We start from the raw sequence: 24,700 nt of genomic DNA, 5'->3' as shown, positions 1-24,700 counted from the left end.
GACCACGCCCACTTAAAGGGGAAATGTCCCAAAATAGTTTTTTAAAAGATTTTAAAGCCGGAAAACACAATTCTTTCACCTGGAACCACAGCACAATGCCTGAACTTCGACCAGTAGCTGAAAGTAACCTCCGCAGACCCCTGCAACAAGCAGTTAGCACCGCCCTAAGAGATGATTTAGTCCTTGACGACTACGACTCAGATGTTGATTACTTCTTTGGACATCACAAGCACAATGACAGCTCCGACACAAAAAGTGATGATGTGGTCCTTGAAGACTATGACTCAGACGAAGATTTCATCTTTGGAGATGGCGACCCCAGTACCAAATCCAAACCGCAATGCGATGTGTTGTACAGTGAAGAATCCCGACACAGATATGGATGAGTTCTTCGGGTTTGACGATCTTCAGCCCAGCATATATGAAATCCCGTCTCGTGAGTGCAGGATTATGCTGCGGCCTGACGCCAAGAGACAGAGAGCGGTACACGCCCACAGAGAGCGGCCTGCTGCCACACAGAGTGGTCGACGCACCACGACGAGTCCCAGACTCCACACAGAAAGCGATGATAGACTCCACAGCGAGACAACTGTACGTCTCCATACAGAAAGTGATGAAAGACTCCACAGCGAGATCAATGCATGATTCCACACAGGGAACGCAGCAAGACTCCACAGAGTGACACAAGCCTCCACAGCGAGCTCGTGGACAGACTCCATGATGGAAGCAACGCAAGACTCCAGAGCGCAGTCCTTGCATGAACAAGACCATGAAGGTCTAGCAACCTCAAGTGAACAGCAAGCAGACTATGACAGTCTACCATGCTCAAGTGCACAGCAAGAAGACTATGACAGTCTGCCATGCTCAAGAAGACACTGAAGCTCTACCCACTGTATGTGAGACAAGTGACGACGGCGTCCCACTTCCCATACCAGATGTGCAATGTGACACACCTCAGCTAGTGTACAGAGGCACTCGACAATCACAGTGAGACTACTGGTGACTTCGGTGACACCACGTTACTTCAAACCTCATCCGCTCGAGCCTCTCCACAAGCAAATGCATTCCTGAACGTTTTGACTCCGGATGGGGAGCATCACTGAAACCCCAGAAGATTCAAGTGAACCTGAAATGACTCCGGACGGGGAGCATCAAGAAACCAAAGTTGATTCCGGTGAACCAGAAAGGGCTCCAGACGGGGAGCTTCGACAAGCCAAAGCTGATTCAAGTAAGCCAGACATGGGGCGGAACGACGGGACAAGGTGGCGCGGGCAGGCTCCGGGGTCCTGGGGGGTGCCCCCACGGTGGCCTGGCCCGCGATCGGGGCCCACCGATCCGCGGGCGGGCCTGTGCCATGGGGGCACTCTTTTTCTTCCGTCTTCGCCATGGTCTTCACTATGGCAGAGGCGGAAGAGACCCCCTCCCCTGCGCATGCACGGGGATGACGTCAGCAGCCGCTGACGCTCCCGCACATGCGTCACCCGGCGAAGACCTTTCGGCCCCGGCTGGCGTGGCGCCAAAGGCCTTTCCCGCCAGCCGGTGGAGCGCAAACCACTCCGTCGCGGGCCTAGCCCCTCAAGGTGAGGGCTTGGCCCCTAAAGCTGCGGAGACTTCCACACCTTTGTGGCGGCCCGACGCCGGAGTGGTTCCCGCCACTCCATTACGCCGGAACCCCCCGCCCCGCCGGGTAGGGGAGAATCCCGCCCCTGACTCCAGACAGGGAGCACCGCGGACTCAGTGACGGCACGCTCAAGGAAACAGCAGATGCCACAAAGGATGCTGACACGAGTAACTGTGTGAAGGACTCGTATTATCCACAGAGGGTGGTCGTTGAGCGCAACAAACACAACAAAACCTACAAATCTAACAACAAAGCCAACATCAAGAAGCGTACCAGAGGCAACAACGTCGACAACAGCACAACAAAAACAACAATGGAACTAGGACTGGTACGACATGGTACAACTCTGCAAACGCGGGACACTGTTACTGCTCAGCTCAGTACAATGACATACCATGGCAGGACGACACAGATTGCATACATCGCTACCACAAGCATAAGAAAAAAAAAAAGAGTCCAAATCAGACAACGAAGTGATTTGACCACTTCTTGGTTCCTTAAGCACTGGGACACTGACGGCGTTCACAAGGACATGCCACCATCACATCACCACTTCACCAACAAAACAAGAAAGCCACTCAACCATATTAATTCATGAACTTTGGACTCATACATATGATTTGGACTTATTGTGTCATCATCACTCATCATGATTTGTACATGTCATCACTTATGTATCTATTTTGATCAATTTTCTTTAACACTGTAGAGAAAATATGTAACATGAAAAAAGGGAAGAGGTGGTGATATGCATCACTGTAAATACACAAGGGGTTAATGTAGATATACTAGAACTAAATAAACACCAGAGGGAGCACCAGAGACATCATGACACACAGACATTCAACCAATAGGTCAGTAAGATAGGACACGACCAATGGGCAGTCAAGACACACCCAGAGGTGACACTACCATATGGGGGGCTACCCATATAAAAGGACAGAGCACACATGCTATTTCTCTTTCCTTAGGCGACACTCAGAGAGACAGGGGCAGATCAGGGAAGCATCAGACCCACCGCATGGATTAGAGCAGACTGGTTAGTTAGATCGAGTTACTATAGTAAGATTAGCAGGAGTCGAACCCAAGTAGGAGAATTGTTAACTGTTCAATAAATGTGTTAAATCTATCTCCAAGTCTCAACCTTCCTTTGTCAGAGTATACATCAAGGAAGCAGCTTATGCTACGTGAAGAAGCATAACACAACACTAACTACTTCGCCACCGTGCCGCCTACCATATTGACCATCTTTACCGTTATTTTAACAAGAGGTAAGCTTGGATTTCAATTCAACAATTATTCATACAGCGTTTATACAGCATTATAAACATGGATCAAGTGGCTTGCACTTTTGCGTTCTGTGGGGCAAGGGCGGGTGGGGTCGGGAGGGTCTAACATCATGGGAAGGGCAGAAATGGAGGTGAACACGGGGCCTCACAAGTCCACCTCTGGTGATGAGCTTGAAACTAGAGAGATTAAACTTGATAGTTTTGGGGAAAGGGGTAGCAACAAATAGGGCTGAACAGAGGGTCTTTATATTGGTGTCAGAGTAATTCATAAGCTTAATTTGTTTGTTGTCAGAGGTAAGAACCGAGGAGGCAAAAAAGATAGCTGGTAGCAACATGAGATTTGTTTTTGCTATTTCAGCTGTTTAAAAGGCTCATTAGGTCGACTCTGCTGCATCATTGGATAACTTGCCATGCACACATTTACCACAGCTGCAGGGAAAGGTTTAATTGTGGGGAAATGTTAAGTAACATGCTGAGCAATGCTCAGTTAACCCGTCAGGACTGTCCAATACGGACTTCCAGCCTACCAGATTTAATTCGATCTGACATTAATCCTGGTGACTTGGTCAGTAAATGCTTGCAGCCATTCACATGCATTCCCTTTAAGTATTTGCTCTTTTCAGACACTCATTCCCGACATACAACCATTATAATGTGAACCGACCATATTAATTTCCATTTTACACTCATTCTCAGAAGACCTGAATGCATTGATCTCAGTGAATTAATGAAACAGCTGAATGCTGTCAAAGGCACAGCGTGAAAATGTTGTGCTTATCCGTTTTAGTTCTGCTTCGATCAAGAATTCCACAGAAAGAGAGTGAATGTGAAGGAATTTAGTCGAGTGGAATTCTAGGTTAGGCTAGGCCTGCACACTGGCTTGAATGCTTCTTCCACTTACCTCAGCCCATTCCATCAGATCAGGATCTCGGAGTCCTGCAGTGTTGCAACTTTGTGGGCGGCAGCTGGTGACCTTCTGTTTCTCCCGAGGCATTGATAGTTTGGGACGGCCAGTTATGTGATCAGAGTGCCCTGTGGGACCATTCAGCTTGGTCCCTGCCACATTTGGCTGTACAACCTGTTTTAATCGGGTCACAATTCCTCCCTCTTAATCTGATTACAAACTTGTTGATTTACTCTGAATAGTCACCTGACCTCAGCTCTGAAGGCATTAGTAATATTTTGAAGGAAAGGGTCTTTATTCTTTCAGGCACTTCAGCAACGTAATGTGTTGAGGATCCCAAAGGCCTAACAGCATAATAATTGTGGACACCATGGGTAGGGTGAGCGTTTGCGAGTTCCGCATGCAACATCGATCAGATCAGAACAGATCAGTGTGGATTCTGTTTTATACCAGTAAGTAAGTTGGAGTCCTGTGTGCAGTTCTGGTCGCCTCATTTTAGGAGGGATGTGGAAGCTTTGGAAAAGGTGCAAAGGAGATTTACCAGGATGTTTCCTGGAATGGAGAGTAGGTCTTACGAGGAAAGGTTGAGGGTGCTAGGCCTTTTCTCATTAGAACTGAGAAGGATGAGGGGAGACTTGATAAGAGGTTTATAAGATGATTAGGGGAATAGATAGAGTAGACAGTCAGAGACTTTTTCTTCGGGGAAAACAAACTATTACAAGGGTACATAAATTTAAGGTGAATGGTGGAAGATATAGGGGGGATGTCAGAGGTAGGTTCTTTACCCAGAGAGTAGTGGGGGCATGGAATGCACTGGCAGTTGAGGTGGAAACATTAGGGACCTTCAAGCGGTTATTGGATAGGTACATGGATTACGGGGTGTAGATTAATTTGTTCTTAATCTGGGACAAAGGTTCGGCACAACATCGTGGGCCGAAGGGCCTGTTCTGTGCTGTATTTTCTATGTAACTGAAAGAGGAGTTAGGTACAGGCCTTCATGTTAAACAATAGCCAGGCTCCCTTGATGCCTTCATATATTGAGACAATTCCAATTACCTTACTGATGAGGTGTTAAACGGAAGTCTGGTCTATCAATGTCCCTCTAAATTATCTTTGCTGTGCATAGCCTATATGTTTCAATGCACAGCACCGTTAAATTTTTTTGCGCAGTCATCCATGGTCTCTGTCTTATATGGACCCACTTGTAAGTCGCCTGTGTGGTTCATTCCAAATTGCTGCAGGACTGCATAGCTCAGAGGGAGATTTGCAATCTCTCCTCTCAGGTGGGTGAAAAAGTGTCCACACCACTATTTCAAAGCCAGGTGGTCGAACTCTCACCAGTATCCAGGTCAATATTTACCTCTTGCATAACTAATGGCACTTAAAACCATGCATTTTGGTTATTAATAATAATAATAATAATCTTTATTGTCATAAGTAGGCTTACATTAACACTGTAATGAAGTTTCTGCGAAAAGCCCCTAGTTGCCACATTCTAGCGCCTGTTCGGGTACACAGAGGGAGAATTCAGAACGTCCAATTCATCTGACAGCATGTCTTTTGGGACATGTGGGAGGAAACCGGAGCACCCGGAAGAAACCCACAAAGACATGGGGAGAATATGCAGACTCCGCCCAGACAGTGACCCAGCGGGAATTGAACCCGGGACCCTGGCGCTGTGAAGCAAGTTGTTTATCTCATTGCTGTTTTTGGGATCTTGCTGTCTGCAAATTGTTAGCCTCATTTCACCACAATACAATAATACTTCATTGGCTGTAAAGTGTTTTGGGATGATCAGATGCTGTGAACTAAATTATATTAATGCAAGTCTGTCTTTCTTGGCTGGCAGACAGGGATTTCCGCGCCTGACCATTATCCAGTTGCTCCTGCAGGAAAGCTTTCGGTGTGTGAATATCAGATGGAAACAGGCTAGACTGATCCCTTCCACACTGAAACAGCCTGCCAGCAATCACTGTCTGGAATGGCGTGGTGAATATGGAGGGTGATAACAGAGGTTGTCAGGCCTGACCTCTGCTGTGAGAAGAGAAAGCTTCAAAAGAAATCAGTGACTTAACACAATGGTGAATCTCGGGTACCTTCTGGAATGAAGGTGCAGATATTAGGAAGACAATTAATCGTGCAACACCCAACCAGACCCTGAGCACCCTGCAGGTGTAATACACAAGCTAATTATTTTATTAAAAATGCTTCACATTTGCTGCTTTTTAATCAGCAATATTATGATTCAATGGGGTAGCTTTGCACGTCATCCTGATCGAGCAGGTGTCAAGAAACCTTTATCTAGACAGTAAGGGAGCTTGTGAGAAATGAAATAGATGTACATATGTCCAAGAGCTCCCTGTTCAAACAAAATACTAATGAAGCGAATCATGACTGAACACAAGGCCTTAGCTCATATGGCAAGAATGCATTAGGAAGGGTTTTATCAACTGGGGTCAGGCCCCTTGTTAAAAGAAAGTTGAAAATAGGGAAGAATTACTATACTTTTAACACACAATAAATTTTCTCAGGGCTTAAAAGACAAACAAGGCTAATTATCAGTGGTTGAGTGGCTTGTTATCTCATTTTGTTATTATATCTTCAGACTAGAAACCAATGTCTTTAGTTTAATCAAACAATGATGGGAACCATTAGAATGACTTCCTCCTGTGTACCAGATTTGACAACTCATTTTGCCTTTTGGACACAGTGGGGCTGTGCAGTCTCGAGAAAATCCAGGACAGAGGCTTAGTAACTAATGGACACCAGATGGGACAGTCTCCTCGGCGCGGGTTCAAATGGGTGCAAAATTCTGTTAGCGATGCTTCCATTCCAAAAATACAATATGATGGCCTGTTTTTAAAAAATTAAAAATGGTGCAATTGTACACCCACTGACCACCTGCTTCTTTAAATTGTTCTTCCTTGGACTAGAAGGGAATGCGAGCTGCTAATTTGTTTAGGGGTGCTCTAGTTTGATGGATAGTCACACCTTATAGGATGTTTCACACATTATCAAATTAACCCATAAAGCAACATTTATTTTTAATACCATCAATCCTGAAGCTCTGCAACGGAGGGTTGTCATATACAGAACTACATAACAACTACAGCGTGGGAGGCGGTTCAGCCCAACCAGTCCCTGCTTTCCCACAGGAGGAATAATTCCATTGCTCACCCAGTTTCCTCTATTTCATTTAATCACAAATCTAATCTATTCTTAACTATTAACATGGGTCATGATCTAGCAGCTGTCTTCACCCTGGGCATAAATCCGGTTATGGCCGCTAAATCTCGTGAGGGGGCTAAAATGGGATTTCCGCTGACGAGATCTCGGTTTGAGATCTTCCCCACACCCTGCCGATGATGTGATTAATGATTTCCATTGATTTAATTAAATTTAAATTTACTTACAATGGCTTTACGCTGTAGCATCCGCCTACAATGGATACTCCCCCATGGCTGCGTGAGGTCACGCCGGCACAAATCACTACTGATTTGGAAAACCAGTCATGATGACCATCCGGGGTAAGGAGGTGGCTGGAGGCCTTGGGGTTGAGGACCAAGGCTGGGCATTGCCCCCTGGCATCCTGACAATACCCTTAATATTTCCATGGTGGGGGGGGGGGGGGGGAGGGGGCGTCACCCCAAAGCCCGATCTCCGTAGAGCCAACCTTGCGGCCACTATCAGACCCCACCCTGCCAGTGATGGCGTAAACCACGTGCAAGATTTTCTGTGCACTTATTCAGTTTTGGTTGCCTTATACTACTCAAATTGCCACTTCTCCCTGGTGGCACAGCAGCAACTTTTGTCATAAAAACAGAAAGTGCTGGAAAAAAACAGCAGAGCTGGCAGCTTCTGTGAGTGAGAAACAGAGTTAATGTTTCAAGTCCAAATGACTGTGCTTTGGAAGTTCTGTAGAAGAGCCATAGGGACCCGAAACGTTAACACTGTTTCTCGCTTCACAGATGCTGACAGATCTGCTGAGTTTGTCCAGCACTTTCTGGTTCTTAATTTTAGACTTCCAGCATCGGCAGTATTTTGCTTTTATTTTGGCAGCTCTCGACAATCTGGTCCTCACTCTCCACCGTTTTGCACTTTCCTGCCCACTCTTCGCCTGCCATTGGTGATGGAGACTTCGGTTGTTTCAGCCCCACTCTCCAGAGTTCCTCTCTTAAACCGTACCCACCTCTCCTCTTCGCTCTCCACCCTTTTAGAAAACATCGTTAAACTAATTACTCCTCACATTTAATACGATCTGGAACGTACCTCTTACTGCCCAATATCTAGATGATGAGATTGTGGTGCGGGGATGGTAAAAGAGAATCCCTGCTACATACATGAGCTGGTGTAATCGCACACATGCCCTCATGTGTATGCTCCTGCTGTATGGAAATGACTCTGTCAAGACACCACACAATGCCATCCAACTAACCAGTTTATCTTAAAATACTTGAGTGGGGCAGCACGGTGGCGCAAGTGGTTAGCACCGCAGCCTCATGGCACCGAGGTCCCAGGTTCGATCCCGGCTCTGGGTCATTGTCCGTACGGAGTTTGCACATTCTCCCCGTGTTTGCGTGGGTTTCGCCCCCACAACCCAAAAAATGTGCAGGATAGGTGGATTGGCCACGCTAAATTGCCCCTTAATTGGAAAAATAATAATTGGGTATTCTATAAAAAAAAAATACGCGCGTGAATTAACGGACATCTGGCCCTTTAGACTTCCTAATCACAATGAGGTGAAAATATTCAAAGTTGTGCTGAATTATGTGCCTTGTTTTTTTTAACCCATTACTTTATCAGAGTTACAAAGCCAGAGCTCAGAGTGTGGACAGGGGCCAACCCCTAATCCAGCTCCTTGCCTGCTCCAAAAAATCAATTCAAATTGAATCCAATTCATGGTCTCCATAAGAGAGACATACCTGATTCAGGCATTACACCTGATCCCACGCTCATCTTAGCCAAAAGGCGAAGAAGCGATACGCTTGATCTTAGCCAAAAGGCCGAGAAGCGATTTATGTTCCTTGCTAACCAATTAATGTTCCAAATTACCATAGCAACCAGCTGGCTGCAGTGTGTGCTGGCTTTAATGTTAAGGCAAAATGTAACCCACGATGACATTATACCGTGGCTCAGAGGTAGGTCTCTCACCTCAGTCAGGAGGTGCTGAGTTCAAGGCCTACTCCAGAGGCTTCAGTATATGATCCACACTGACCGAACTTATCATAGAAAACATAGTCAATCTCTAAAAAGAAAGGAATGAGGAGTAAAGTGAGAGTATGAGAATAGATTAGCAGCGCACATGCAGGGAAAGCCTTATATAAACACAGTAGTCCAAGGAAGCCTGGGACTAATTAGGAACTGAAGTGGAGGCAGGCAGCATGGCTAAGATACTGAGTGCACTTTGTATAAGTATTTACTACTGAATATCGCAGTGGAGGAGTTTGGGGCCAGTAACGATGTTGGTTCGATAAAAATAGCTAAAGAGAAGGTACTTAAAAAGTTGGCAGTCCACAAAGTAGAAATTTCACCCAGTTTGAATGGGATGCATCTTAGATTACTGAGGGAAGGGCTGGAGTGAATGATGGCTCACGACCTGCACAGGTCCTGTAAGAAGCTGTACTTCAGGCAAATTGTCAATAAACGCAGAGACAAGACGCTGGGAGATTGTTCTTTCCTCAATTCCCATTTACACATGGACATGTTTAAGTACATTCCCTATGAGAAATTGTTGAGCTCAGTGTTGAGTCCGCAAGGTTGTGAAGTACCTATTGAAAGATGAGGCATTATTCCTCGGACTTCAATTGAGCTTCATTGGAATGGCATAGAAGGTCAAGGACAGAGAGATCAGAGTTGAAGTAAGATGGAGAATCAAAATGACAGGTTCAGAATCATGCTTCCTGTGTGAACAGAGGTGTTCCGCAAAGCAGTCACCCAGTCCGCATTTGGTCTCCCCCATGTAGAGCAGTCCAACTCATGAGCAGCACTGAACTGAAAGAAGTATAATGAAATCATCTGGAAGGAATGATCGGGGCCCTGAATGGTGGGAAGCGAGAAGCTAAAAGGTCAGGTGTTGCACATCCTGCATTTAAATGGAAGGTGCATTCGGAAGGGGAGGGTGTGCTCAGGGTGATTGAAAGGTGGACCATGTGTTGTAGACAGCATGGCCTCTTTGGAATGCCGAAAGGAGGAAAGATGTGTTTGGTGGTGGTATTAGTTTAGAGATTGAAGAAATGATGGAGGTTGGTGGGGTGAAAGGTGAATACAAGGAGGACCCGATCATGGCCACTGAGGGAGAGGAGGTTGTGAGGACAAGGGCGGCAGATGCATAGGAACACAGTCACCTCATCAAAGACATTCACCATCTGGCTTGGAACTATAATGCCGTTCCTGCACTGTCGCTGGAATTCCTTCCCTATTTGCACTATGGGTATACCTACTACGTATGAACTACAAAGGTTCAATAAGGTGGCTCACCACCACTGCCTCAAGGGCAATTAGAAATTAGCCAGCGGCGCTCACATCCCAAAAGCAAACAATAATGATATCAGGTGCACTCGTATAGAAGATTGCAGGGTGGAAACGGATGTAAAGGAGACAAACATCGAGTGAGATTAGACATTCATCGTGAAGAGGAAACATTTAGGACCATGAAACTGGAAATTATTGAAGTGATGGTGGGCATCAGAAGAGTCACAGATATAGGGAGGGGAGAGACCAGACAAGGGAGAAAAATAGAGGTCCAGAGAGGAAGAAATGAGTTCAGTGGGACAGTAACAGGCTGAAGCGAAGGGTCTACCAGGGCAGTCCTGTGTGTTAAAATTGAGAAGCGCGCCACACGGGTTGGGGTCTACACGTTTAGAAGCTGTGGAGAGAAGATCGCAAGAGGAGATGAGGTCAGTGACAGTCTGGGAAATGTTGGCTTGATGTTTGGTGGTGGTTGGGGGGGGGGGGGGGGGGGGGGGGGTTGGGAGAACATGGGAGGTTGGTGGAAGCATCAAGAGTGTTGGCATTTTGCCCAAACAAGGTAGAGGCTGATTCACAAAATAACGCTCGGTCTCAAGTTTAAAAACAACAACAGCTTGCATTTACATAACACCTTTAACTTAATCAAATATCCTAAGACGCTTCGCAATGGCATTATAAAGTAAAATATGACTGCACCACAGGAAATATGAGAGCAACTGGTCAAGAGCTCAGTCAAAGAGCTCTAAAAACAGCATCTTAATGCAGGAAAGAGAGGAAGAGAGGTTCAGAAAGGGCATTCCAGAGTTTTGGGCCTAAACAGCCGAAGTCACAGCCACCAGTGGTGGAACGATAAAAATTGGGGATATCAAGAGGCCAGAATTAGAGGAACACAGAGATTAGAAAGGATTGTGGAACTGGAGACCAAGGTGAGGGGCAGGAAGTTGAGGGTGGTGGGGGGGAACCTTTTTACCCAGAGGGTGGTGACGGTCTGGAATACACTGCCAGGGACGATTGTTGAGGTGGGTTGCCTCATATCTTTTAAAAAGTATCTGGATGAGCACTTGGCACAACATAACATTTAAGGCTATGGGCCAAGAGCTGGTAAAGGGGATTAGGTAGTAGGCCAGGTGTTTTTCATGTGGCGTGGCAGACTTGATAGGCCGAAGGCCTCTGCTGCACTGTGTATTTCTGTGATTCTGTGAGAACAGAGGTGATTGGGGAACAGGACCTGGTGCGAGTTAAGATAAGGCTGCAGAGTTTTGGATTACCTCAACTTTATGGATCTAGGTTGGTGGAGACCAACCTGAAGTGCATTGGAAGAATCATGTCTGCAGGTAACGAAAGTTTGGATGAACGTTTTAGCAGCAAACGGGCTGAGGCAGATGCGGAGTAGGAGCCGAATTTTCCAGACCTTTCCACCAGCAGTAACCTTCAGCCCCCCCCCCCCACCCCGCAGTGTGATGGGGGAGCCACGCAAAACAGCATAGACATCGACAGGAACGGAGGATTCCCTCAGCAGCCATTGGGGCGAGCAGCCTCCATCAGCGGAAAACACACCACGAGGATGGTGGAAAATCCCACCCTAGGGTGATGTTATAAAGGTGGAAATAGGCGATCTTAGTGATGATGTCAAATAGTTGGGTGGAAACATATCGGAGTCAAATATGACAATGAGGTTATGGACAGTCTATTGAGCCTCTGACAGTTGCCAGAGGGAGGAATGGAGCTGGTAACTTCATTCAGTTTTCTCAATATTTGATCATTTAGAGACATTCGAGGGGTCAAGAAAGATGGTGGTGATGTAGCGTTGGGTGTCATCAGTGTACCTTAGAACCACAGAATTCCTACGTTGCAGAAGGAGGCCATTCAGCCCTTCGAATCTGCACCAACCCTCTGAAAGAGCACCCTACCCAGACCCACACCCTCACATTATCACCATAACATTACCTCAGCTACACATCATTGGACACCAAGGGAAATTTAGCATGGCCAATCCACCTAACCTGCACATCTTTGGACCTTGGGAGGAAACCGGAGCACCCGGAAGAAACCCGCACAGATACGGGGAGAACATGCAAACTCCACATAGACAGTCACCCAAGTTCCTGGTGCTGTGAGGCAGCAATGCTAACCACTGAGCCACCGTAAATGTGAAAAATGACTGTGTTCAGATGATATCACTGACAGACAGCATGTAGATAAGATATAGGAGGGGACCAAATATAGATCCTTGACAGTGTTAGGGATGTAACAGAGGGAAGGGAGGGTTGCAAATTCAGAGGGAGGCAAGATTAGAATGAGAAGCAGAGTAGAAATATTGAAATTCCCAATGAAAAGACCCATCAGGGTTAAAATGTTAAGTGTAAGTATCTTGGTGAAGGCTTGAGAAAGGGTCCATTTATTAGGGGAGGCACCAGCCCAAAGAACTGTGCTAAAATTTTATAAACACGGGTTAGGCCTCAGCTGCAGTATTGTATTCAATGCTGAGAGCACACGTTAGGAAGTATGTCAAATCTTGGAGAGGCTGCAGAAGAGATTCACCAGAATGATAACAGATAACAGAAAATCCATGGAAGATCTAGTGCAGGAGGCTGACATTTGGCCCATCGTGTTTGCACTAACCCTCTGAAAGAGCACCCTCTCTACTCCATCCCCTAACCCTGGAACCCCATGTACCCTTTGGACACTAAGGGGGAATTTAGCATGGCCAATCCACCCAACCTGCACATCTTTGGACTGTGGAAGGAAACCGAAGCACCCGGAGGAAACCCACGCAGATGCTGGGAGAATGTACAAGAGGGACTTTATGTGGAGAGACTGGAGAAGCTGGGGGTGGATCACCTGAGTAGAGAAGGAGAAGTGGAGATTTTATAAAGGTGTTCAAAATCCTGAAGGGTTTGAGAAGAGTAAGAAGAAAATGCTTACAATTTCAGAAGGGTTAGTTATCAGCGGACACGGATGCAAGGTGATTGGGAAAAAAAGACCAAAAGTGACATGGTGTTTCTTTTATATAGCGAGTCATCTGGTATGTGCTGCCTGAAAGGGTGGTGGAAGCAGATTCAATGTAGCTTTCATAAGAGAATTGGTTGAATATTTGAAAAGAGAATATTTGCCGGTCTAGGAGGAAAGAGCAGAGGAGTGAGCTGATGTGTTGGGTGTTCTGGATCACAAACAGGTCACCAACACGAAGTGGTGCAACTCGATTTTATTATAAGGTTAACTATATTAACATACTTGAACTGTGGGTAAATGCAATACCAGCTTTAACTGTGACCCTTGCCTAGTCCTAACCAGGTGATGCACTCAGCATATGGTGAATGTCTGTGTTGCAGGCTGTGAGCTCTGTGCTCCGAGCTGGCTGCTACTAGAATGAGCGGGAACTCTCCTGTCCCCTTTATAGTGCGTGTGCTCTCACTGGTGATTGGCTGCGGTGTTGTGTATGCTGATTGGTCCCACTGCATGTCCATCAGTGTGTGTGTGTGCACCATAATATACTGGTGTATATTATGACATGAGCTTAATTGGATAGCTCTACCAAAGTGCCAGCACAATGGAGCGAATGGCCTGTTTTTGTGCTGTTATATATGATTTGATAAACACTTTTATTGAGGCAATGCTGTATTATTGTGGGTGCCATCTTAAGCCAAGACCCTGCTTCTTAAACCTGCTCAGGTAGACATGAAAGACTACATGGCACTAATCAAAGAGTTATCCTGGTGTTCTGACCAAGAGTTATCGCTCGACCAACGTCAACAAAAACAAAAGCCTGATTATTTTATTAATGACACTTTGTGGGATCTTGCGCTGTTCAGATTCACTGTCACAGTCGCTTCTTTTCAAAAGTTGCAAATTGACTGTAAAGTGTTTGGGCCATGCCAAGGTTGTGAATTGGCAAAATAGAAATAAAAGTTCAATCACTTTTAAACTGAGTTTAACCATAATAGCAACATTATAAATTAAAGAACCACAGAAACAGCATGGCCAATAAAACCCAAAACACTAAAGAAAGGGTGACTAACAGTGTGCGATGACATTCTGGCACAGCTGGAAGTGGATGTTCCTGGTAGGCTTTCTGCCTCCTCGGTGGTCCATTGGTTTAATATATCTGAGTAGGACATGGAGAGGAAGAGGTTAGATTGGGTTGTTGAGAAAAGTTCACATGAATTCCAACGGATGGAGTGACACGGAAGTTTCAGGGTGTCGAAGGATGACAAGGAAAAGGAGGAAAGTATCAGGAAAAACCTGCAACTGATACTCCAGGTGCTTCAAGGGTTCTTCCTAAAGTGGAACAAGAGAGGGTCAGATGGTGAGGGGTCGATCACCTGTGGCCAATCCTACTCTGGTTATATTTACTATTAAGGAGAATGAAGGAAGACGGAATGATATGAAGTTAAATCAAAGTGTTAGCAGTCAGATTGTAATGGAGATCATTAAAGGTACAACAGCCAAGCAATGACACAGTACATGAAGCTATTGGAACAGTGGATACACAGGTGGATGTGACTGTAGGAGCACCTGCAAGACTTGTGGTGGAGGTAAAAAAACCCTTGGGTATGGATGGCAAGCAACTAATCTTTCAGAGTGAGGATTAAGGGAGCAGAGTTTAAGCTGAGACATGTTTATTGCAGTCTACTTCTGAAAACGTGGCCGGTTCCTCTTATCCCACTTGGTACGATCATCCAACCTTTCGCAGTACCATGTTGCTATGCACTGGATTGTGGAGTTGGCACCCACTGCCATAGATACCACTTTCTACAGGGGCTGGCAGCATTCCTTCAGGAGAGTCACAGCTCCTGTTCTAACTGGGTCTCTCTTTCTCTGGCGAATGGGGTTCAGCAGCACTTCCACTGCTGCCTCAGAGATCCGGAGTCTCCAAGAAACTGAAAATCTGAGGCTGAGAGACACAGAGATCATGAGGCTGAGAAACTGGGATGCCATGCAACAAAGCAAACCTCTGTCATTCTCTAACAAATTGAGGGCTTGAATCAACACAGTGCTTGATGGTACCTTCTCACCCCAAAGCACCCCATTCCCCAAGTGATGGCTATAGCATGGCTGAGATTCCCAACACCTGTATACATGAAAATAACCTTAGAAACATCAGTATGATCAATGCTAATGTGGCCTCATCATAATTCCAGCAGTAGTTAAAAGACTGAAGAAAATCTGCATTTAATGTCAACATTGGCAAGGCTCCTAGACTACACTTCTCCAAAGTAGGACTAGGGGCAGCATTGTGGAGGACAGCCCACAGTGCTGACTAGGTTACCATTTATTGTCCATCCCCAATTTCTTTTTTTTTTATAATTGTTTTATCAGAGTTACAAACCCAGAGCTCAGGGTGTGAACAGGGGCAAATCCTTAATCCAGCTCCTTGCCTGCTCCAAAAACCAATTCAAATTAAATCCAACTCATTGTCCCCACAAGAGAGACATACCAGATCCAGGCATTACACCAGGACCTCACTCTCATCTTACCAAAAGGCCGAGATGCGATTCCATCCCTAATTTTTGTTGAGAAGGTGGTGGTGAGCCGCTTTCTTGAACCGTTGCAGTCCATCAGGTTCAGGTTTTGTAGCAGTTTGTTACAACTGAATGAGGATTAGGAGTCAACCACATTGTTGTGCATCAAGTCACATATAGGCCAGACCATGCGAGGATGACAGATTTTGTTCCCAGATATTTTTTTGACAATCGATGATAGGTTCATGTAAATTCTTTCCAAGCGCAATTCTGGACTTTTCTGCACCCCACCAAATATAACCATTGCCCTACACCACCTTCTCCTCTAAGGCCTACATGTTCTAGTGCTCGATGACTAGCCCATCGTGGTAACACTAAGCTTCTGAATTCTAAGTGCATTAGAGTCACGCTGCGGAGGCCTGTTGCTGTAATGTGGGAAATTCCGAGCTGGTGGAAGAATAAACCTACCTGAATATAAACAAATAATGGAGCAGAGTCATTGTAGCCAGTGAACCATTGACCCATCACACAGCACATCTGTTATTGAGCACTCTGTTAAGCCCTGGTGCAGATTCTACTGTATCCTGGCTCCTTTAAGCCGAGCAATCAGGGCTCCTAACCTAAAACCCAGATTAATGAGAGTTCCATTCTGTCTTATGTGTCACAAAGCCCAGCGAGCTTGTACGAATCAATGCTTTTATAGAATTTGTTTTTCCGGAGTAAACAGACTGGAGATGCATGTGCTGCTGTTTGTAGCACAAGATAGAGCTGGAGGTTAGCAGTGATCTTTCACCATTTGGACCTGAATTCTGTAGTTCCTCTATAAACTGCTTACAATGAACTCAGAAAAGAGAACTCTGCTGTGCAGAGAAAAGGAAGAGGCGAGGCATCCTCATTCCAGCTTGCACACAGCAAGCCAATGCTCCCCTTCAAGGGAGAACTTCTTTTGGGGAAGTATCTGCTCTCCACCTGGCAGCTGAGCCTGCATCCCACCGAGAGCTAGCTTTGCCACACTGAGGTGGGTGGACCTGGGGAAAGATGTGGCTGATGGGGGTGCATTCACTGCACCGCTAATGCAGACAACATGGATCAAAACTTTGCCTTGGGGATAGGAAAAAGGAGCCAAGGGTGTTTCCAGGGTGGCATGGTAGAACAGTTGTGAACACTGTTGTTTCACAGTGCCAGGATCACAGGTTTGATTCCCAGCTTGGGTCACTGACTGTGCAGAGTCTGCAAGTTACACATTCTCTGTGTCTGTGTGCGTTTCCTCCGGGTGCTCCGGTTTCCTCCCATAAGTCCCAAAGATGTGCTGTTAGGTAATTTGGACATTCTGAATTCTCCCTCCATGTACCCGAACAGGCGCCGGAATGTGCCGACTAGAGGCTTTTCACAGTAACTTCATTGCAGTGTTAATGTAAACCTACGTGTGACAATAAAGATTATTATTTCCTGGTCACAAACTCATGGCTGGGTTGGAAACATTCATTCACCTGGAATTTCAACTATGGCATCCCCTTAAATTTACAAGGAGACAGATTCTGAATCAGAGGCCTTCCAGCTTCAGCAATGCAACTGGCTCCATTAATGAGGAAGTAATTGAGAGGGTGCTTCATTAAGAAGGTGCCTTCTTGGCTATTTTTTAAGAATTTGAATAAAAGATAGTAAACACAGCAAGGCCATCACTGCGTTTGGGAGCCCCTCTCCAAGGCAGTTATTGGCTGTACCCCATCCAGAGAGGCTGGGAGGGACTCTAAGCCTGCCTGGAGAGCATGGCACCCCAGACTGCTGCTGGGTGCTGCCTTTAGGCGGATAGATAAACCCTGTCTCACTGGGAAACTGGAGGCCGACTGGTAAGTCCCAGTTGGCCTCTGTTACTTACTCAAACCTAACTGCCAATCTGCTTCATGGGCCGATGTCGAGAAAGGAGTCAGTAAACTGGCACACCAAATGGCCTCGTTATTTTCAGTCCCACCGCCTTGCAGCGCTTCCTCGCTGGGGCCCAGACAGGTCAGTCCCATTTTTCTGTCAGCCCCACGGGTACATGAACTCCTAGCGCTGTCGTGGTTAAACTGTCAGGAACGTCAAAACAAAGAGGAAAGCAATCCAGAGGCACCCAAACTGTATTTCATAGTTTATTCTGTACAATATTAATTGAAATATATGATACAGCATCTAAGGATTCACTCCAGTAAAAGGCTTGTAGTCTGTACGAGATCAGGAAGCTGGATCAGGACAATATGCTCTTGAACAGAATGCTCACAGAATCAATTGTGTTGTAGTAAAATTCAATGTGATTGTGAACCACATAACAATAAAATGAGTACAAATTCCAAAACAAGAAAACATTAAAACAGGTACATTCCTTAATGCGACGAAGTTCATTGAGAATCTGTGGTCCTTGCATTGGCATCTTTGGTAGGTGGAAGCTACCCACAGCAACCTCTATCCACTGTCAATCATGCAAACAAAGCTCAACCAACACGTAGAAATGAAATAAGAGTTCAGGTTCAACAATTGAGGGCTTCTGGCCTAGTGGGCCATTAACAACCATCACAGCTCACAGAGGTTTCTAGAACTAGCCATATACTTACCAAGCCAATGTTACACAGTGTTGTCAGCTTCCTTTCCACCTGTCTTCCCAATTCCCAAACTTCAACCTGTGGCACAAAATCTAAACGATCGGTTAACTGTTTCCCTGACAAGCCAAATACCAGGCTGCCGTGCTTGATGCTCAGACCCACTACCTCAGTCAAGTGAGAGTCCACAGTCAGAGATCTGTTAGTCGCAATCCTATTGCCAGAGGTGGGTGAATTTCCTCAATCTCAGACTGTATGTTAACCAGATACGCTCTTCAGTTGTTTCCTCAGTGCTAACGCAGACCGTCACTCTGCCTCAATCCTACAGCTGCATCATTCTGACTCTCTTTCATGATCTCACAGCCTTGTCACTGCCTCTCTTCTATGATCCCAGAGCTATCTAACTTTAATTCTCTCTTCTCGAGCCGAGTGTCGGTCATCCTGATGCTTTTCCATAATTTCAGTAGCGTCTGGCACTCAGTTAAAAATCCTTAGTCACGCGAGCCTTCAGCTTTGTGGCACCTGATGATTATTCTGTATGTATATATGGGAAATTTGAGGTTTTCTCTTCCACTGAGATTTGCCGCTGAGGCAGAGAATGCTTGTTATGCAAATATCAGCCATTTTAACAAATTAGAGTCATTTTCTTTCCTTCTTCTTAAGGCCACGACCTACAATGAGGGCCCAATTCAACAGCTGGTAACCCTTCAGCATCTTTTCTTTACAAGATAGCTTAGCCCAATGCTCTCTTCACCTAACAGGCACTCGCCCATTTAGCAGGAATTATTAAACACCACTTTGGAGCGAAGCCATGGTTGAGTTTTTCCTCCCTAGCCTGGAGATGTAAAAGCCAATTACAGCATATGCCCCATGATGTGAACAATCTAAGCTATGGTTGCTTATAGCATGTTACTATTCCAATGCACAACCTCCCACATTGCACTCTCTGTAAACCTGAACGCACCAAAACGCTGCTGCCTTTATCCAACCTCGTACCACATTCCATTCATCCATCACCCTATGGTCTCAGACCTACACCATATCCCAGTCCAGCAACCGCTCCATTTAAATTTTCATCCTTGTTTTCACACTCCTCCATGGCCTTGCGCTTCCCAATCTCTGAAATCTCCTCCTGCGCTGCAAACCCCCAATTCTAACCCAAGATAAAAGCAAATTACTACAGATGCTGGAATCTGAAACAATAACAGAAAATGCTGACAATCTCAGCATCTGTGGGGAAAGAAGTGAACTAATGTTTTGAGTCTGGATGAGTATTTCTGTCCCAATTCTGGTCTCATGTGCATTTCCAATTTACTCCATTGCACCATTGTCAGCTGTGCCTTCACAGTCTGTTGTCTAGGCCCCAAGGTCTGGAATTCCCTCCCTAAATCTCTCCAACCTAATCTCCGACTTTAAGATTTTTCTTAAAACCTACTTTTACTGAACTTTGGTTTATCTCTACTAATATCTCCATCCGTGGCATGGAATCAAGTTTTGGTTTAATAAGGCTCTGTGGGAGGTTTTACTAAGTTAAAGGTGCTACATAAATGCAAGTTGTTGCTGCTGTTGAATTACCAATCAGGAAACAAATGCTCCCACCATTCCATAGCACCGTATTCTTGAGGATAAGTTGGACCATTCACAGGCACTGAAGTAACTGCCAATGCAGAAATTCCTTCCACAACCAAGGAATGTACAAACTCAAAGTTACTTGTGTTTATGTACAGTCAATGCAGTTAAATACTCAATGCATACATTGGACCAATACTTTTGGTGTTCTCAGTCCACATCAGCACTCACCAGATTTACTGGAGGGTGACTAGCACCAATTTCAAGTGTATTTTCTTAAGGTTGATTCACAGATAAGCAACAAATAGAAAGCAAGTTGAAGCAGCCCTATACTGTGGCCAGATTTAACTGGGGTGGGGAGGGGGGGATTTAATATCACAGCCTGAAGTGAGAAGACTGCAGGTAGGGATTAAAGCTGTATGACCGCCAACTGGCCACCTCAGAAAATGAGGGAAGACTCTTCCTTCACTTGTGTCTCAATTCACAAATTTATATCATTAACTACGAAGAATCAATTAATCCACTGCCGGCTTGGGTTGATCATTATGTGCACCAGGTAGGGCAACGTGTAGCAGGGGAGCCCAAACCACCACCACAGAGTTACATGCGGCCTTTTGGCCCTGATATCCACGCCCTCAAAGCTAAGACATCACAGGCCTACTTGCACTTATATTTCTTACTCACGGCTTTGTCCCGTTTGAGCTTTGAGCCAGTTTTGGTGAGACCTGTTCTTAGTCTTGTGGCTTTATTGGTGGATAAATCCTAAATCAGAACACCAAGAACTGTTAGTGTCAACAATGCCAGATATGGGTAAAATAACAGTTTTAAAGGTGGCCTCCATTAGGCTTCATAGCATACACTTAAATCAACGCAGGAAGACCTGCAATTGAGCTTCTGTTGTTTGTTTGGCATAATTTTCTTTTTCATTTGCTTATGGGATGTGGAGGTCGCTGGCTATGTCAACATTTATTGCCCATCCCTAACTGACCTTGAGACAGTGTTGGTGAGTTGCCTTCTTGAACCACTGCAGTCCATGTGTTGGTAGAGAATAAGTTTCAGGATTTTGACCCAGTGACAGTGAAGGAAATTTGACGTAGTTTCAAGTGAGGGTGGTGTGTGGCTTGGGGGGAAACTTGCAGGTGGTGGTATTTCCATGCATCTGCTGCCCTCGTCCTTCTAGGTGTTACAAATTGCGTGTTTGAAAGGTGCTGTTGAAGAAGCCTGGGTGAGTTGCTGTGATGCATCTTGTAGATGGTACACACGGCTGCCACCATGCAATGGTAGTGGAGGGAGTGAAAGCTTAATGCGGTGGATGGAGTGCCAATCAAATTGGCTGCTTTATCCTGGATGATGTTGAGCTTCTCGAGTGTTGTTGGAACTGTAATCATCTAAGCAAGTGAAGAGTATTCCATCACACTCCTGACTTGCGCATGGTGGACAGGCTTTGAGGAGCCAGGTGAGATACTCTGCAGAATTCCCAGCCTCTGACCTGCTCTTATAGCCACAGTGTTGATATCGCTGATCCATTTTTGTTTCTGGTCAATGGTAACTTCCAGAACGTTTGTAGTGATGGTAATGCCATTTAATATTAAAGAGAGATGGTTATAGCACAGCGGCCTCACGGCACTGAGGTCCCAAGTTCGATCCCGTCTCTGGGTAACTGTCCGTGTGGAGTTTGCACATTCTCCACGTGTTTGCGTGTTTCGCCCCCACAACCCAAAAGATGTGCAGGGTAGGTGGATTGGGCACGCTAAATTGCCCCTTATATGGAAAAAAAAATGAATTGGGTACTCTAAATTTAAAAAAAAGAGATGGTTAGATTCTCCCTTATTGGAGCTGTTCATCACCTGGCATTTGTGTGGCATGAATGTTACTTGGCACTTATCAGCCAAAACCTGGATAATACAGCTGGACACAGACACATACTTCAGTATCTGAGGAGCCATGAATGGTGCTCAACTTTGTGCAATCTTCAGCAAACATTCCTACTTCTGACCATATGATGGAGGAAAGATCATTGATGAAACAGTTGAAGATGGTTGGGTCTTGGATGCTACCCTGAGGAACTGCTGCAGCAATGTCATGGGTCTGAGATGATTGACCCTCAGCAAACAACCATCTTCCTTTGGACTAGGTATGACTCCAACCAATGGAGAACTCTACTCTCTTCCCCTTCCCTTCCCCCCACCATCGGCAACTACTGCAAAACGATTGTTCAGCTGTGTGTGTGTGGGTGGTGGTGTGTGTGGGTGGTGGTGGTGGTGGTGGTGGGGGGGTGGGGGGGAGAAGAGCAGCGACGACATCACAATGGAATAGTCTTTATCCATTATCCTCAGCCTCCCACTGCTCAGGAAGAGGCACCGGGCAGCAATCAAGGGCAGGAACAATCAGTGTTTCCCTCCTCCCAAATTCAGAGGCTTGAGGATAATTACTGGACCCAACCATCATCCAGCCTGAGATCAGCTGACTCAACACAAGCCAAAGATTGACCCCCCCCCCACCCCCCCTTGCTGGTATAAACTGCCCAGATCCACACTTTGCATTGGACATATCAACAGCGGGGAGCAGGGTTAGTTAACTGGGCTCAAAGGCTCAAGAGATAGCAATTTTTTAAAAAAACATGGTTAATTGAATCACAAGAAAATTAGCAAGATTAAAATTATAATGCTTAATATTTTACTCACCACAATAAATTATATTCAACAAAGTCCCAAATTTGTTGTCATCGACCCAATAAACAGCTCTCGTCCTCAAATGAATGAAGATTATGAAAATGTCTCCATTCCATTAACAAACAACACTAGCCAAGCTCCTCAAACTTAGGTCTGATGGTTTAGGAGCTACTGGGTACCTCCATAGTGGGAAGGTGTGCTTCTCCAGGCTGCTCTCATACCATTTTTGATCAAAGTGACGTAGGTGGAGACCTGGAAGCAGACCACAGCTGCAGCATAGCCCAGAAGACTGGGCAAAATGGCAAAAACCTAGCCCTCACAGTAAGCAAATCAATAAATAATATTCAAGTTTTATTTTCCTCTTAATGGAGGAGTGAGATTTACAAATATTCTAGATATTCTAGCTTGCACAACATGTCTCACTGGTGCAGATCAGAGATTTCTTGTCAAAAGGTCACCAATGAGATAACAGCCTGCCTGGACATGGGCTCGGGGATCAGCACCAACAGGTTTGATTCGAGCACACAATACAGACAGAAAGCAGAGAATAAGGGTAGTTACTCAGAGTGGCAGAAGGTAGGAAGTGGTGCACCCACTGTTGTTCATCGTTTATATTAACAATATAGACTGTGGAATATAATAGACAATGTCTAAATTTGCAGGTGACACCAAATTGGAGGAGTAGAGCAAATAAATTACAAGAAGATATTAACAAACTTGCAGAATGGGCATATAATTGGCAAATGAATTTCAACATAATTATCAGTTGGCAGGAAAGATTACTTAGAAAGCAAGAATCTACTTGGGGTAGAGGAACAAAGGAATCTGGCAGCACAAATACACTGGTCATTAAAAGTAGTGATGCAGGTCAACGGGGGGGGGGGGGGGGTGGGGGGGGGGGAGGGGGGGGAGGGGGAAGGGAAGAGAAAAACAAGCACTAGGCTTTATTCCTAGAGCGATAGAATTGAAAAGTAGGGAAGTTACAATAAAGCTATATTGCGCCTTGGTCAGACCCACTCCTGGAGTATCCCATGTAGTTCTGCTCGCAATATTATAAGCAAGATTTAGAGGCACGGGAGAAGGTGTAAAAAAAGGTTTGCATGGGTGATACCAGGAGTGTAGCAGTATACTTAGCAGGAGAGGAATAACAAGCTAGGTCTCATTTCTCTTGGAAACAAGGCGGCGGAGGGGTAATCTAATAGAGGTCTTTAAAATTCTGAAAGGTTTTGATAGTGTAGATGGAAAGAGAGTGGTTTCATTTGTGGGGAAGAGCAAAGCTAGAGGTCATCAATATAAGATAGTCACCAAGAAACTCAATTGGGAATTTAGAAGAAACTGGTTTTCCAATAGAACATAAAATGGTGTGAATGTGGAAGTCGCTAGCACAGGGAGTGGTTGAATTGAATAGTATAGATACACTTAGAGCTGGAGACGTATATGGGTGAACAGCAAATAGAGATAATGCTGGTAGATTCAGATGTGGAAGGGTGTTCAAGTGGAACATAAACACTAGCTTGGTCCGGTTGGGCCAAATGGCCTGTTTCTGTCCTGCAAATACGATGTAATCCCAAGCTCCATGATGGAGGTTTGACTCCCTTGGAAGCAGTTCCACCACAGAAGCGGCAGGGCTACATTACCTGCCATCGGGAGTGGGTTCCATCCTCGGACGTGAAATTGTCCACAAAGGCAACTCTCTGGCCACAATAGCCAGCGGAGATCTGCCAAAACTCAAATGAGATCAGCAAACGTATCTGATCAACAGCCCCAAGACTCAAAACTATACAGATTACCTTCAACTGCGATGTAACCAAGCTAGCTATATTTCTCATCAAGTCGGGGAATGTGCTGAGGGGCTGGGTGAAGACTCCTTTGGTTTTAATTCATCGTGTTTTTCTCAATGTGAGGTTCAGTGAAACTAACTTTTGTGATATCAGAAAAAGTAGAGGTCAACGCAACGTTTAATGGAAATGCTGATCATGTCCACAATCACTGGGAGGTGCACATCACTTCGCAGTAACAGTATTCCATGGCATTAAGGTCTGCTCAATAGACAGAGAAGAGATTGTCAGGTTTTGCACAACTTTCAGAGTTATAAAGCTGATGAACAGATTCAGCACCAGTTTCTAGGTTGCAACAGGA

General features: G+C 45.4%; 1 long non-coding RNA gene and 1 pseudogene across 1 annotated transcript in view; one reads left to right on the top strand and one right to left on the bottom strand.

Moving 5' to 3' along the window:
- The first annotated feature begins 2,646 nt into the window (after positions 1 to 2,646).
- LOC140390029 (uncharacterized) overlaps positions 2,647 to 24,700 on the top strand; it is a 36,100-nt gene continuing 14,046 nt past the window's right edge. The window contains exon 1 of the long non-coding RNA XR_011934538.1: positions 2,647 to 2,892. This is a non-coding gene — a long non-coding RNA (uncharacterized lncRNA). The remainder of the gene's footprint in view (positions 2,893 to 24,700) is intronic.
- LOC140390924 (U2 spliceosomal RNA) lies at positions 8,592 to 8,829 on the bottom strand (annotated as a pseudogene).

Source organism: Scyliorhinus torazame, chromosome 14, assembly GCF_047496885.1.
Source record: "Scyliorhinus torazame isolate Kashiwa2021f chromosome 14, sScyTor2.1, whole genome shotgun sequence".
NCBI lineage: Eukaryota > Metazoa > Chordata > Chondrichthyes > Carcharhiniformes > Scyliorhinidae > Scyliorhinus > Scyliorhinus torazame.
This window is presented reverse-complemented; position numbering and strand designations above follow the sequence as displayed.